Genomic DNA, 17,259 nt, shown 5'->3' with positions numbered 1-17,259 from the left:
TCCCCACATCTGCTCTAACCAAATAATCCCTTAGATTAGGAGGGCGGGTATAGGCTGGCATAGGGGCATTTGCAAAAATCTCTAGCCCTGGATTACAACCCCTTATTATATGCCAATGGTGTCTAATAATACGTTGGATATCAGGACTAAGGGTATTAAATTCTGAAACAAAAACCATCCTATCTTGAGGGCCCGTGTTTCTGGCGAGTCTTCAGACTAAAGACCGCTGCTCCATAACCCTGTCCGCCTCATCAGAGCGCCACAATTCAACACAATCGAGTACGATCGGGTTGATTGACACCTCCCTGCTGGCGGCTCATTGGCCGCGAGTCTGCAGGGGGCGGCGTTGCACCAGCAGCTCTTGTGAGTTGCTGGTGCAATTCCTAATATGGAGAGCGTATTGCTCTCCGCATTCAGCAATGTCTGTCAGACCTGATCTGCACTGTCGGATAAGGTCCGACAGACATTTGATAATTCGGCCTCATACTCTTAAAAAACTCCTATATGAAATTTACAGCACAATCTTGTTTACTTTTGCTAAATTAATATGGCTTAAAGGGCTGCTAAATAGAAAAAATCAGCTTGAAGCATTTATTGACAGCTAGCCTCAAATGCTGAAAGCTCATTAAAAACAGAAATAAGTCAATTTCCCTGCTATGTCAACAGTTTATGTTAATCAATATAAACTAGAACACAAAGATCTTAAATGGAGACTGTTACACTAGGTTCTTAAAATGTGTAAATTAAAGGTTTATTCATTTATATGCTTACTCTTTGTAGTTTATATTTGTGTGCACTTATGTTAAGAAAAAGCACTTTTGGTTATTTTGGCAACTAGAGACTGAAAAATAAATGAAATGTAGCAAGAAATTGACAGTTTACTAAAAATTAGTATTTTACAGCTATTTTATGCAGTTGTTCTTGTTTCAATATCTATTTAATATTTTGTTAAAATTAATAACGTTTATATTTCTAGTTAGGTATCATGGTAAGTAAGTATGCTTGGTCTCAGGAGCAAAGTGAGCATACACAAGAATCAGGTAAGTATGCTTGGTCTCAGGAGCAAGGAACAATATAAGTGAGGCAATAACTCAGCCCAGAATGAGCCTAGGGAGCAGCAGCTGAAGAAAGAGACTCTCTGCATTCAACAAGTCTGGAGGGTCGGTCCGGGAGCGGGTCTCCCCAGGTAAGTACCCTTACAGCCTATTCGCTTGATATCTTTTTTATTGATGAAAGAAATGCCCCCTGAGGTGTCAACACTTGGGTCTAGCAGAGCATTAAAATCTCCTCCAATCAGTAATATCTCTTTTCCCGCATTCTAGCACTTGGTTAACAGCTTTTTTTTTTTTTACAAACAATGACTGAAGCTAATAGGGGGCATACACATTTACTATAGTGAACATGCCTATGGGGATAAGGAATCTCACCTCCGGGTCTTTTTCCATGTGACAGCATTGAAATGGTATGTTATTATGGAATATGACACCAACTATTTTCTTTTTGGTAGGTCCAGATGCAAAAAATTATTTTGGATATTTGTGATATTGTAGCTTCAACCTACATAAATACTGTATTACCATAGTGTATTTTACAGGTACATTTAACCCCTTGGCATAAATGTCTCAAAATTCAAGGAGGCATTGACGGTTGCCTCTGCATGTCCAAACTGCGGGGGGCCCAAAGTGAAAGGAAATTGATGTGTCTAGTGACTCTAGTTCATTAGGGAAAAAATAGAGGGGTAGAAATATAAGAAAAGGTGGGAGTACTAGGGTGCTAATAGAACAAAACTAGAAGTGGCCTATATATAACCAGGAACTACTACAAGTTCACCCACTTAGGAAGGTGTAGGTCTGCTTTGGGTACAAATATTTGAGCAAATCTTCCAGGTAGCATATATTTATATGTGTATGTATATACATACATATTGTGACAGAAAGCAAGGCCTGGTTATAAATGGAAGATATTTAAGACCAAGCATTGTACATGCTATTTCTCCTTTCTGTTAAAACCCCAGGGAGAGAGACTGTGTGTTTGATTATGCAGTTAATAAACTGTGTTCTGGGTCCCTGGCGTTTGGGATAATTGGAGAGAGGGTGGGCCATTATCCCAGACAGCTGTGAAGCTGCCCAGCAGCTAATCACAGGTGTAGCTAATTCGAAGTTGTGAGGGTAGCAGCCTCACTTAGGCCTAGGTCAGAGAGTTACACAGCTACAGAAGCTGGTGTGTGTTTGTTACACTGTGTTAAAAGACTTTTGTTCCTATGAACTGTAAAAGGACATTATTTTGACAAAGCACTTGTGGAATGCTGTGAAGTGCTGGGACATACTTGAAAGTACTGACCTTTACAAAAAGTACTTAACATTGCTGCAGAGGAAAGATTTCCCACTTTTGAAAATGAACTGCCTGTTTGTTATTGCTGTGAAAAATAAAGCAGAACCCCGAACGCCAGAATCAAGGTAGGGGTAATTGACCCCTATTGGCTGAATGTAGTTCAGCTTTAGGTCAAGTGGGCGTGGCTGGAGACAAAGTTTTAAATTTGTTGGTGTATAGTGGATTTGCGCTCTTTTTCAGTTACTTACCTGAGCGGGAGAAGAACGGCTTCAGTGCTTACCTGCCATGGACGCGCTGCTACAGGAGCTGACGGCGATGGCCAGAGGAAGAGGAGTAGAGTGGATCCGGGAGCAGCTGAAGTCGGTTGAGGAGCCTCGCGCGGGGACGTCAGGAGTTGCAGGAGTCAGCGGTTCCAGTAAGAAGAGACCGGTGAGATCAGCTGGGCCCCCGTCAAGGTTGAGTCCTGAAACATCCAGCTCGAAGAGGAAGTCGGCGAAGACCAGGCGGAGAGGTTCTTCAAGCAAGAGGCCGGTGGCAGAGAAGGCGACAGGATCCGGTGCATTAACGGCGCATGGCGGTGACGTCATTGCGCCCCGGAGGCCCGGTGGGACTGCAGGAGAGGAGAAGACGGTGTCGGGTAAAGTGGGGTCTGGTAGGGGGGCAATGTGGAGGGTAGTGTGGCGGTAGTAAAGGGGCCGGGGGGCATGTTTAATGGCGGCAATGTGTTTGTGGGATATGTCAAGGATATTATATAGCTATCGGGTATGTTTGTCTTTTATTCTTGAGGGGAGAAGGCTGTCAATTTCCTGCCTGGCAGTGAGGGGGTTAATATTAATATTGGGCCATTTACGTTGGTTACATTATAATTTTAATGTCATGGAATATATTGGGGTATGTTGGTATATGTAATTGTAAAAAAGAAGGGGTGCATTATGCTAATTTTCTTCTGGCTGTTTTATGTATAAAAAAAAATAATAAAAAAAATAAAAAAAAAATATAAATAAAATTTAAGGAATAATATTAATAATAAAAAATTGTCGAATGGTAAGTTGGTGAATTTATTTGCTTTTTCCTTGCTTTAATGTTTTTTATTGGGGTTGTATGGCATGGGTTTTTTGTTTGATATTATGTAGGTGAGGAGCTTTATTAGTAATTGTAGGGCAGGTTTTATGTAAAAAAAAAAAAAAAATAGGTGTTTCTTCTTTGATAGGTTGCAAATTTATGTTTTTTTCCCTAAGTTTTTATAGGTGTTCCTGAATAGGTAGGTACTAATTTGGTTTGGGTTATTGCTTACGCAGGTTGCTGAGTTTAGAGTGAGCAGTGTATGTAGATGATGGTGGACTAAGAGGTTGTTTTTTGTTTTTAAAAAAAAAAAAAAAAAAAAGAACATAGGAAAAGGGTGATAGTGGGATATGTTAAAGATAGTAATTTGGGGATGAGAGCTAATGTCTCTAATTCTTTCACGCAGTGGTTTACCAGGAAGCACACAGTCTTTCTAGTGGAGGAGAAGAGGCCCCTACACCTCAAAGGGACCCGGTTACGGAGCCGCTGCTGGTACTGGATGCTGGCAGCAACTTTGAGGAGGAAGAGGAGATAGAGGAACCTGCGTTACCTGGACAGAGTACGGCTGGTCAGGTAGGCGATGCGTCTACCCTGGTGCAGCTTTTGAAGTTATTATCTCCTGAGAAGGGTGTAAGGGTTTCAGGGGGGAGCAGGGTTAGTGAGAGTAGGGTTAGAGAGAGGGAAGGGGTGCAGGGGAGTAGGTCATCAGGGGGGGTCAAGCACTCACACCTTCCCGTGCTTTGCAGTCCCCAGGATCTGGAGATATTACGGTGCCCAGCAGGCATCAAAGAAGGAGGTCAAGGTCGGGTCACGGCCGACGGAGATCACATTCACCTTTAAGAAGATCTACTGTTGTTCATTCACCTACTTGGGTGAGGGTCGAGAGTTCAAAAAGCAGTGGAAGAAGAGAGAGAGGACGTTCACCTTCTAGGAAATCGAGTGGGAGCAAGAGGACAGGCGAGAGCGGTAGAAGGAGAGAGGAGGTAGTGACAACTCAGGACGTTCCCAGGGTTGGAGCAGATAATCGGGAGAGTACAAGGACGGCGCCCCAGTCTTCAGGTGATTCAGCTGGGGGTGCTGTGGTGGAAGGATCGGGTTTGAAGTGTGGAGAACGTGAGAAGCTGCTGAATGGTTTGAAGGCGTTGTTCGCGAGTTTGGAGGCTCCAAGTGGGGGGGAGTCAGCCGAAAAGGCATCGACCCCGGGAGCCATTGTGGCTCCGGCTGAGTCAGTTGCGTCGGTGAGTGGAGCCATTTCGGTTTCTCAGGTGTCGGCTGTTTCGGTTTCGGGTAGTTCAATTAAGGTAGCTGAGGAAGCCTTGAGGCGTCCGTGCTTGTGTTCCATCGGTCCTTTGGGGATTCATCTAACTGTGGAAGTTAAAGAAAAAATATGGAAGAGGGAATTCCTAGAAATGTTTTCTTTGTTGCTGCTGGACCAAGTGGTGGAGTTAAAGGAGGATGATAAATCCGAGAAAGGCAAGAAGGAGGAAGATGAAAGGAAAAAGAGGTAGAGTTTACCTAAGACCCTAGGTAATTGGTCGAGAGCCTTTTGCATTCTTGCTAGTGTGGTAACGGAGAAGTGCCCGGATCAGGGTGGATCTTTATTTTGTTATTTCGATGAGATTTCGAATGCTTACCGTACTTATGGAGGTATGGCATGGTGGCGTTATGACGAGAAGTTTTGTCAGAGGCTGGCAGTGAGACCAGAAATGCGATGGGACGATCGTGACATGAGCATTTGGCTCAAGATCATGACTCCTTTAAGGGGTCAGCCTTTTCGTGGTTCAGGGGTCGGTTACTCCGGCCCCTCGGTTAGTTCGGGATCTGCAGTCTCAATGCGTAAAGGATTATGCTTCCAATTTAACGATGGAGCATGCCGGTTTGGAGCAAGTTGTAAATTCAGGCACGAATGCTCTGGGTGTGGCGGTAGCCACAGTTTTTCAAGGTGTTTCAAAAAAGGAAAGATTGTTAGTAAGCAAGGGGAATCTACTCCTTCGAGCTCAGACCCCGGTGAAGATAGGAAGGATGGTGGTTTGGCTAGAGGCTTACGCCAATAAACGAGGAAAACGAGATGATGCTGAGCTGCTTCTTTCCGGCTTCAGCTCAGGTTTTGTAATTCCTTTCAAGGAAGGTGCTGGTGGGAAATTTAGTGGGAATTTGAAGTCAGCCAGGAAATTCCCTGAGGTGGTTAGAAAGAAGTTGCAAAAAGAGGTTTCTTTGGGGAGAATGGCAGGCCCATTTGTTTCTCCTCCTTTGGAGAATTTGAGAATTTCTCCATTAGGAGTAGTTCCTAAGAGGGTTGAAGGTCAATTTCGTTAGATCCACCACCTGTCTTACCCAAAGGGTTTTTCTGTCAATGATGGAATTGATCCGGAATTGGTCTCGGTTAATTATGCGTCATTCGACAAAGCTGTTGATTTGGTTCGGGTTGCTGGCCGAGGAGCTTTGTTGGCTAAAGTTGACATCGAAGCGGCATTCAGGCTGTTGCCGGTTCACCCTCGGTGTCATCATCTTTTAGGTTGTAAATTTGATGGTTCCTTTTTTGTGGATTTGTGCCTTCCAATGGGGTGCTCTATTTCTTGCTCTTATTTCGAGAAGTTTAGTACATTCATTGAGTGGGTGGTCAAGCAACGAGCTCGGTTGTCATCTTTAGTTCATTACTTGGATGACTTCTTGTTTGTGGGCCCTGAGGGTCCAGAAGTCTGTAGGAGGCTGAGGTTGACTTTTGATCTTGTTGCATCTGATTTTGGTATTCCAATAGCTGAAGAAAAATCAGAAGGTCCAATAACTTCTTTGTGTTTCTTGGGTATTGAGATTGATTCAGTGGCTATGCAATGCCGTCTACCTTGGGATAAGGTTGTTGACTTGTTTCAGTGCATCCAAGGGGCTTTGTCGTCTGAGAAGATAACTCTGAGGTGTCTTCAATCTTTGTTGGGCAAGCTTAATTTCGCATGCCGAATTATCCCAGTTGGTAGGGTTTTTTGTAGAAGACTTGCATTGGTGACGGTCGGGGTAGTTGCTACCCATCATCATATTCGTTTGACAAAGGTCATGAAGGATGACCTTCGAGTATGGTCAGCCTTCTTGAAGGATTTCAATGGCCGGTTGGTGATTCAGGAAGTAGATTGGTCTGATGAACGTTTATGCCTGTTTACTGATGCATCTGGTTCTTGCGGTTTTGGAGCCTATCTGAACGGAAAATGGTGCGCGGAGGTTTGGCCTGAAGATTGGGAACCTTTGGGTTTGACAAAAAATCTAACTTTTTTGGAACTCTTCCCTTTGGTGGTCGCTTTAAAGATTTGGGCTTCTGAGCTCCGAGACAAGCGGGTGTGTTTTCACTCGGATAATTTGGGGGTGGTATATTCAATTAACAACTTGACTGCAAATTCCCCCCCGGTTATCAGTTTGCTGAGAGAATTTGTGCTGGAGTGTTTGAGGCTTAATGTCACTTTTAGAGCTGTTCATGTACCGGGCAAGGTGAATTCTATTGCTGACGCTCTTTCCCGTTTTCAGTGGGAGCGGTTCAGTTCGGAGGCTCCGGACGCGGAGACGGAGGGTGTGAATTGCCCGAGGGAATTGTGGCTCCTGGGGTATCCTTAGTTTGGGACCTCGTGAAAGCGGCTCTTGCTCAGTCCACCTGGCAGGCTTACGCCCGGGTATGGAAGTTATGGATAACTGTGGTGGATGGTAGGGAATGGTTGGCATCTAGGGAATCCTGTCGTGAGATACTTTTGGGTTGGATTATGCAGTGGAGGACTGAGTCTTTATCATCAGCGGAAATTCGCAGGAGACTTGCAGCTTTGGCTTTCTTGTTTCAGTTGGGTGGTTTAGAGGACGTAACCAAGAATTTTGTAGTAAGAATGGCTGTTCGTGGTTTGTGCAGGAAGAAGCCATTAAAGGACGGTAGAAGACCGGTTATTTTCTCATTGTTAAAGAAGTTGGTGGGTATTCTTCCTCATGTCTGTTATTCTGATTTTGAATTTTTATTGTTCCGGGCCGCTTTTGTTCTGGCCTTTTTCGGGGCTTTTAGAATTTCTGAATTGGTACGTAAGAATAGGAAATGTGCTAGTGGCCTTCGGTGGAGGGACATTTGTTTGAATAACAGGAGTTTGGACATATGGTTAAGAAAATCAAAAACTGACCAGTCTGGAAAGGGTAAATTGTTTAGTTTAAGGGCGGTTGGCGGCCCGTGTTGCCCAGTTGGGGCGGTGTTAGCTTTTTTAAAGGTTAGGAATGGAGTTAATGAGGCTTTCTTGATCCATCAGGATGATTCTGTGCTTTCAGTTTTTCAATTTGTATCTGTTTTTAAAAAGTGCCTTGTTTTGTTAGGGTTAAATCTTTGTGAATTCGGTTCTCATTCATTCCGCATTGGAGCTGCGACGGAAGCTCAGCTCCTGGGTTTGGAGCCTCAGGTGATTAAGAAGATTGGTAGATGGGAGTCTGACTGTTTCAGAGTGTATGTGAGGCCGGGGTTGGTAGTTTAAAAATAAAGATAGAAATAAAAAAAATAAAAAAATTAAAAAGTTTGTTTTTCTTTGTTCTTCTTTTCAGGTCCTTTGAGATGTTGGGTTATCGGCCATTCTTACGTTTATTGGGCCAGGAAGGCTGCTGCTGTAAAAAAGGATGGTGCCCAGCTGGGTTTTTGTAAGGATAAATTTGTTTTGAGGTGGTTCGGGGTTAGGGGCATGAGGTGGTGTCAGCTTTTGGAATCTGTAGTTAATTACGCTAGGTTGTTTTCGCCTCCTAATATCTTGGTTATTCATCTCGGAGGGAATGATCTGGGTTTTATGGCACAGAAAACATTGGTGGACAAGATTAAGTGGGATTTGGACCAGTTACATACTTTGTTCCCGAGTTTGGTAATTGTGTAGTCGGACATTGAGTGCCGGCTGGTTTGGAGGGCAGCGTGGCACTGTGTTAAATTGGAGAATTCTCAGCGTAAAGTGAACCGTATGGTGAGTAGTCACGTTAAAAAGTTGGGGGGTCTCGCTTTGAGGCATTCAGAGTTTGAAGGGGAATCGGGTAAATGTTTTTTCCTCCGAGATGGTGTTCATCTTAATGAGGTAGGTTTACATTTATTCAATTTTACCCTAAAGGAGGGTATTGAGTTGGCCACAGCCTTGTTGGGCGGTGTTCGATGTTAGTTCGAGCTGTGGTGGGGTGCTTGCCCTGGGTGATGGCTTACGCCATGGTTGGGGTTCATGGTACCTCCTGTTGGGATAGGCAGGAGAGGTGATTTTTCATGGGGAGGCATGCCTTATGGGTTCAGGCACGGAAAATATTTATTTGGTAGGGCAAGCCCTGGTTTTATGGTTTTAAGTTTTAAATAAAAGTTATTTATGTTGTTAATAATAATAAAATATGCTGCGGCCTTTTTTACCCCAACTTTGGTGTTTGTGTTATTTATTTGGGATTGGGTTTGTTGGGGGACGGAATGTATGGACAATTTGGGGTCAAGCAGAACCCCGAACGCCAGAATCAAGGTAGGGGTAATTGACCCCTATTGGCTGAATGTAGTTCAGCTTTAGGTCAAGTGGGCGTGTCTGGAGGCAAAGTTTTAAATTCGTTGTTATATAGTGGATTCGCGCTCTTTTTCAGTTACTTACCTGAGCGGGAGAAGAACGGCTTCAGTGCCCACCCTCCCTCCCTGTTTTTTCTTCGTTATAAAAAAAAAAAAGTTGATTATAGATAAATAATTGAAAAAAAAAAGTTTAAAAGGGTAAAACGTGTTCATATTGTTTAGTATATATGGTTGTCGCAGCAGGGGCGGGGTGCTTGCCCTGTGTGATGGCTTACGCCATGGTTGGGGTTCATGATACCTTCTGTTGGGATAGGCAGGAGAGGTGATTTTTCATGGGGAGGCGTGCCTTATGGGTTCAGGCACGGAAAATATTTATTTGGTAGGGCAAGCCCTGGTTTTATGGTTTTAAGTTTTAAATAAAAGTTATTTATGTTGTTAATAATAATAAAATATGCTGCGGCCTTTTTTACCCCAACTTTGGTGTTTGTGTTATTTATTTGGGATTGGGTTTGTTGGGGGACGGAATGTATAGACAATTTGGGGTCAAGCCTTTTAAACTACAGTGTACTGTCTTGTGCTGCATGTGTGCCCTAGAAGACCATTGTTAAAAGTGTTCCTGTTACAATATATACACATATATACACATGTATATACATATTCACATATATACACTTTGGAGCCCTTTTCCACTTAAAAACCTTAAAAGCTGAAACATATTTTAATATTTTAAAAATGTGTTTAAAGGTGTTTTTACTGTAAACATTTTACATCCCAATGCTCTTCACCTAGAAGAAAGTATTCTTAGTATTTTTAAATACATATTTCTATATATATATGTATATCTGTATATATCTATACCTGTATATATTCATATAGATATATAGGTATACATAAAAAAAAATAAAAAAAAAAAAAAAAATATATATATATATATATATATATATATATATATACATATATATATATACAAATATCAAAGAGATAGACACAGAACTCACCAGATTTGGGAAAATTTAAATATCACTTTTATTTTCGTCAAACTAAAATGAGATATTCCCCAAATGTTTCAGTGTCTGACTGAAACCTTTCTAAATGGGAAATTAGATGAAAATAGCGGTATACAGTGCACAAATCCCTCACCTCTATTTCTACCCCAATCAATCAGTGTTTCCGTTCACCAATAGCATGTCTCCTCCCCATGGTGCACGCCCACCTACGAATACACAATGCCGCATGGCTAATTAGCCTAGACAATAAGAGCGTGTCACATGACTATTATGCCACAGGTAAAAAGTACCTGAGAGAGACATAAATATCCGACTCAAGCGATCAGAACAGTATAATACTTCATAAAAAAACACTGAAGTCCAACATCGTATTGAGTCCTTTGGAAGCTTCCATGTCAAGATGGTAGATCCACTGCGTCTAAGTCTGCAGCAACTTTTTGTGTCTATCTCCTCTCCTCTTAAGTGGGGGTACAACATCGATTAACATAGCCTGCAGACTAGCAGCTGTGTGCCCAGCCTGTAAAAAATGTGCCACTGGCTGATTTGAGATACCATTTTTAATGGCCTCCCTAATGGCACAGCAATGATTTGCCATCCTCTCTCTGAAGGTTATAGTGGTCTTCCCGAAATATACCAGGGAACATGGACAGGACAGTGTATAAATTACATAATTGCTGGTGCATGACAACCTATGTCAGATTTGATTGTGTTTGCCATTAAAAGGATGATTAAAGATTGGGCCAGTGATCATACTGTTGCATGTCGTAGAATCACTACATTTATAGCAAACCCAACGTCCTTCTCTCATCCAATCAGGATCCCTTTTGGTAATATCTTACCGGGTCATTATGGACAAGAATGTCTCTCAGATTTGGTGGCTTTTTATATACATTACAAGGTGTTCTCATATGTGTAAATGGTAATGTCTTATCTGTATGATCACCCAGTTAGAGCTAATGGATGTTTGGTTATTCTGTGACAATTTAACCAATATTTTTTCAATATCCGATCTCCTTTAACCCCTATCCTTTAGTTTCTCCTTCATCACCCCTTCTTGGCTGTTCCTAGTGCTGTCCAACGCATTGTTACGGGCCACCCTCGTGAGCTGAGAGGAAATGACACCCTTTTTCTGATGTACTGAATGAAAACTATGAGCCAACAACAAAAATTTCTCTCAGTGGGTTTTGAATATATTGAGGTTCCAACCCTCCATCTACCCCCACACTCAATCTTGGTGATATGCAAATCCAAAAAAGGAATAGGTATTTTGCTATATTTAAATTTAAAGGGTAATAGGATAATCATATTCATTTAAAGCATGTATCCATGTTTTGAGGGTCTCTTCTGAGACCACCACACCAAAAAAAACATAACTGATATATCTTACATAAAATTTGATGTGTTGTAATAGTAGTGGTTTCATGATATGTATCTCATACCATTGCATGTACAAATTTGCATATGTGAGAGCCATATTGGAACCCATTGCCATTCCAGCTGTTTGCAAATAGAAGTCACGTTCAAACTTAAAATAGATATTTTCCAAACAAAATGTCAATAGTTCCAAAAGAAACTCAATAGGAGGACCCACATACCCTGAAGAAGCACATACCATAGACCTGACAACCTGTACCCCTTCAATATGAGGGATAACCGTGTACAGACTATCCACATCCATAGTAACCAAAATATAATTCTGTTCCAACCAAGTAATATCTCCTAACCTCCTCAAAAGTGTTGATGAGTCTAGCAGGTAGGAAAAAGAGTCTTAACTACTGGTTGTAAATTGAAGACAATGAATTCAGCCACATGAGAACATAAAGACCCCCTGGAAAACACAATTGGTCTGCCAGGGGGGATCCATTATAGACTTATGCACCTTAGGAAAAAGATACAACACAGGTGTCACCAAATATTCAGTAGTCATGTAATTGTGTTCATGTTCATCAGTAGCTCCAGCCTCAAAACCATGTCTCAAAATGACATCTATGATCTTTGTATAGGTTATGGTAGGATTCCCATTTAATTTAATATATACAGAGTCATTGGTCAATTGTCTAAGAGCCTCCCTTCTATAATCTGAGTAGTTATGAATGACTATAAAGACGCCCTTATCTGCTGCTTGAATAATGATAGAGGTATCATCTTGCAAATTTTGTAAGGCTATCTTTTTCATTCTTAGTCAGATTGGAGAAATAATATCTAACTTTAGCCTGTTCACAGCCATTAGTTTTTAAACTCAATACAGGACTGCTATTGCTATCCGGTGGATCAGTAATCAATACTATGGAGGTGACTGTTTCTACACAGAATTCCGCCTCTAGTGGGTGTGATGACACAGTAAACAAGGATTTCCTATGACCTTATTCTTTTGGTATTTGAGGAAACCAATAGCTTATGTAATTTGATTAAAATTTAGATCAATGAGGTTAAACAACAGAGTTACCACATGATTGTAGATGACACTAGTAAGAACTGGGTTAAGAAGCTTGAGGCACAGGTTGTCAAATATAGGAATGATTTACTCACCTTTAAAAACAACACATAAATCACTGTGGAATCAGATTATTGTGAGAAACAAATTTACAGATGGCTACATGGTAAAGATGACACAATTCCAATTCAGACAAAGGAGACAGCCTAAGGTTAGATGCAACATGGATACAGTTGATAGTAGTGGGGGTGACTAATCAGTGAAAGAAACTTTAGTTTAATCTGAAGCTAGTAGTACTGAGACCCCTTTAGGGGAGATAACCCCATGATCCTCAGGAAAACCTCCTATACCTATGCCTAAAAGAAACAAAGGAGGTCCCACTTTAAAAGGGGAGGGTACAAAGAACAAAAAAACAAAAGGTGTTGAACATTGTATATAACTTGAGTGACCTTCCATTGAGTGAAGATGAGATGAATGTGTTGAATAAGGGTCTGTCCCTACTCCTAAGATTGACAAGTTACAGGTCAATGTTGATATCTTTAAGTTACAACGACAACTGAAGTTGAGAGATTTGTTTAAGGACAAAGCACAAGCTAAATTCAACACCTTCAAAACATCCACTGGGTTTGACCCCCCAAATTCTAATCCTTCAATATGTAGTTTTACACGTATGTTAACTAATGACTGTGAACAGGTTAAAGTTAGATCTTATTTCTCCAATCTGATTAAGAATGAAAAGATAGCCTTATAAAGTTTGCAAGATGATACCTCTTTTATCATTCAAGCAGCAGATTAGGGTGGCTCTATAGTCATTCCTAACTATTTAAATTATAGATGGGAGGCTCTTAGAAAATAGACCAATAACTCTGTATAAATTGAATTAAATGGGAATCCTACCAGAAGCAATAAAAAGATCATAGATGGCATTTTGAGAGATGGTTTAGAGGCTGGAGCTATTGATGAACATGAACACAGTTACATGACTACTGAATATCCGGTGACACCTGTCTTGTTTCTTCTTCCTAAGGTGTATAGGTCTATGATGGACCCCCCTGGAAGGACAATTGTGTATGCCAGGGTTCTTTATGTTCTCATGTGGCTGAATTCATTGACTTCAATTTACAACCAGTAGTTAGGTACTCTTTTTCCTAACTGCTAGACTCATCAACACTTTTGAGGAGGTTAGGAGATATTACTTGGTTGGAATAGGATGATATTTTGGTAACTATGGATAGGAATAGCCTGTACACGGTTATCCCTCATGTTGAGGGGGTACAGGCTGTCAGATCTATGGTATGTGCTTCTTCAGAGTATGTGGGTTCTCCTATTGAGTTTATTTTTGAACTATTGACATTTTGTTTGGAAAATAGCTTTTTTTTTTTATAAATAATTTTTTATTGAAAATAATATTATGATGACAACATTTTTCCATATACATCTGGTAATGATAGAGCATGTAGATTTACAAGAGACAAAATGACATCAGGTGTGTATCTATAGCCATGGTATGGGAGTCATTTATTACATTTATTAATGGTCTATCCAATAGATGTGTAGATGGTTATATTGTTATATATTGGCACTCTTAAGAATTTAGTTTTATGATAGAAGAATATATGGTGAGTGTTGCCATATTTAATTACACTGACAGTTCAAAAGCACATTAAGATACAGAGGAGTAAAAGGTATATGAGGACAAATGTTGTGGTGATAAGTTGAGTTACAAGGTGTTCTATAAAGAAGGCATGTGGGGAGGGGGGGTGTAGGGAGGGAGGAGAGAGGGATGGAGGGGAGGGTAGAGTAGGGGGGTAGGAGGTAGGATAATAATGAAGAAGGAGATTTACTTCTCTTAAGGAAGGGCACCTCAAAACATTCACGGTGAGGTGCACCCTCTGGGGTTGGGGGGAGACTATTGCCAAGGACAGGCTGGTAGTGCATGTAGGAGTGGGCCCTATTATTTATTCTGCATCAGGTAGGTCTCCCAGGGTTCCCAGATTAGGCTAAATGTTGCTGACTGATTTCTCATCCTAAAGACGTAGTCCTCCATGGATTTAATATATTGTAGGTAATCAACTACACCCTGCCACCTTGGAGGTTGCGTTTTCTTCCAATTTCTGGCTATCAGCATTTTAAGCGAGGTCAGCAAATAGATGTAAAGGTATCTCTTATGAGTAGGAAATGTTTTGATTCCTATGTGGAGTAGGGCCAGGCTTGGGTTACCCGGGTCTGGTAATTCTAAGGCCATACAGACTGCCCATAATTTAGACCAAATCGGTCGGAGTCTGTCGCATGGCCACCACACATGGAGCGGAGTACCTACTTCCCCACAGTCTCTCCAGCACATAGGTGAATGTCCAGGGTACAGGGTTTGTAACTTAGTCGGTACAAGATGCCATCTAGTAATAATTTTGAAGTAGATTTCGTACATTGTCACACAGTGCAGAGCAGATTTGGTTGTTGCAATGGCTTTAGACCAGTCAAGTGTCGTGTGGATTTGTCGCATTTCAGTCTCCCAGGAGGTCATGTGCCTTGTCTTTATAAAGGTGGGGGGTCCTAGAAGGCAACTATAATGAGTGGTAAGGGGCTTATACAATTGTAGGCCTGCCCTCCATCTAATCTCCCAGATAGTGGGAGTCCTGATTTTATCAGTCAGGAATCCCCACGTTTTCATGAGGGATCGCAGTCTCATATAATCTAACTCTAAGTGATGAGGGAGGGCAAACCTTGTAATCATCTCTTGAGGTGAGAGGAGGCTATCATTAAGATAGAAATCCCCTAAGGATATAAGTTCTAACGGTCTCCAGTTAGTGAGCCTCACATTAGAGAGCCCCTGTAGAAGAGCAATAATGGGATGGATTGGCAAAGGATTTGGGGCTATCAACAGGTTGTGCCTCAGTTGAAACCAAGCCAACTGACAGTCTTTAATTAAGTGATTGGAGATAGTGATCCTCGATGCTAGGTGCGGGGGGAACCATAACAGATCTGAGAGATCTATATATACCAGCAGAGATGCTTGTTCTAACTTTCTCCACCTCGTGGGTGGGAGGTCCCGTCCCCAGGTTGAGACGTGAGAGATCATTCCTGCCTGATGGTATAGTTGAACACTCGGTAAGCCTAGACCTCCCCGCTCAATTGGGGCCTGCAGGGTAGCCACCGCAACTCTAGGTTTCTTATTGTCCCAGACATATGAGTTGAATAGGGTTTGGAAATTTCTCAATATCTTCGCCGGAACTGGAATGGGGATACACCTCATGATATAAGTCAGCTTGGGGAGGATCATCATCTTCAAAGCAGCAATCCTGCCCATCCATGATATCTCCTCATATTTCTTTGACTTCAGTTGGGTATCAATCCCTATTAGGAGAGTAGTATAGTTGTACTATACCTCTAATGTGTGACAGAAATACACCTAGATGTCGTATCACTCTCAGTGACCACTTAAACGTATAAAGTCTCTTGAGGGCTTTCTGTTCAGTCTGGTCCAAGTGCATCATGTAGGCCTGCGTTTTAGTCACATTGATTTTATAGTTCGAGATCCTGCTGAAAGAGTCAATGGTTTCCAGCAAGGGTTTATAGTGACAAGACTGGATTTGTAAGAAAAAGAGATCATCAGCAAAAAGCGCAAGTTTCTGGAGTGTATCGTGTATCTGGAGGCCTTGAATCATGGTATTTTTTCTAATTGATTCTGCAAGTGGCTCCATAGCAAGCACAAAAAGGAGCGGGGACAGGGGGCACCCCTGTCTGGTCCCATTGCTGATACTGATTTTAGGGGAACAGAAGCCCAGAGCGTTAACCACAGCTTTTGGGGATGCATAGAGTGCCGCAATCACTGTGCAGAAAGATTGGGGGATCCCAATATTTTCCAAAACGTCGAACATGTAGTCCCATCCCACCCTGTCAAACACCTTTTCTGCATCTAGGGACAGGGTGAGAAGGGACAGTCCCATGTTGGCCGCCTCCATAAAGATATTCAGTAACCTGCGGGTGTTATCCGTGCCTTGTCTGCCCTGCACAAATCCCACCTTATCCAAGTGGATCAGCGAGGGTAAGTGTCGTCCAAGTCTGGTTGCCAGGACCTTAGCGTAGATCTTCACGTCGACGTTAATAAGTAAGATAGGCCGATAGCTTTCGCACAGTGTTGGGTCTTTCCCTTCTTTAGGGATAGTCAAGGTATTGGCCTCTAGGAATTCCAGAAGGAAAGCCCCGCCTCTCGCCACCTCACTATAAAGTCGAAGCAGTAAAGGTGAGAGCACCTGGGTGAAGGTGCGGAAGAACAAGACTGTAAAGCCATCCGGGCCCGGTGCCTTATGAGGTTTCAGGGTTAGGATAGCTGCCTTAATCTCATAGAGGGTGAAGGGACTGTTTAAGTCATCCATGGAGTCATTGTCCAAGGATGGAAGATTTAGTTTCGCTAAGAACTGTTGGATTACCTTTCTACGTGGGCCTACTTCAAGGAGGTTGTTGTCTAGATTATATAGGGAGGTATAATACTCAGCAAAAGCCTTTCCTATGTCTCTAGGGGAGTAAACTGCCCCTTCTGCCGTCTTGATTGTAGGGATTCTGGCTTGAACTGTGCGGTTTCTAAGTTTACGGGCGAGCAGCCTATCAGCTTTATTCCCTTTATAGTAGTATAATTGTTTAAGTCTAAATAGGTTAGCCTAAACCCGATGCTGTTCTCTCTTATTGATCTCATCTCTAAGGGAACCTACCTGTGTGGCTAGGATGGGAGAGGGGGCTTTCTTATTTGTGAGCTCAAACTGTCGCAGTTCAGCATAAAGTTTGGCAAGGGGGATCATAGTTTTAGCTTTTAATTGCGCGCTCTTCTTCAGAAAATGGCCTCTTAAGTATGTTTTAAGGGAGGCCCACAATATTTCCAGGCTTGTATCTCCCGTATCATTGAGTCACAG

The sequence above is a fragment of the Bombina bombina genome, chromosome 2, assembly GCF_027579735.1.
Source record: "Bombina bombina isolate aBomBom1 chromosome 2, aBomBom1.pri, whole genome shotgun sequence".
Classification (NCBI taxonomy): Eukaryota; Metazoa; Chordata; class Amphibia; order Anura; family Bombinatoridae; genus Bombina; species Bombina bombina.
This window is presented reverse-complemented; position numbering follows the sequence as displayed.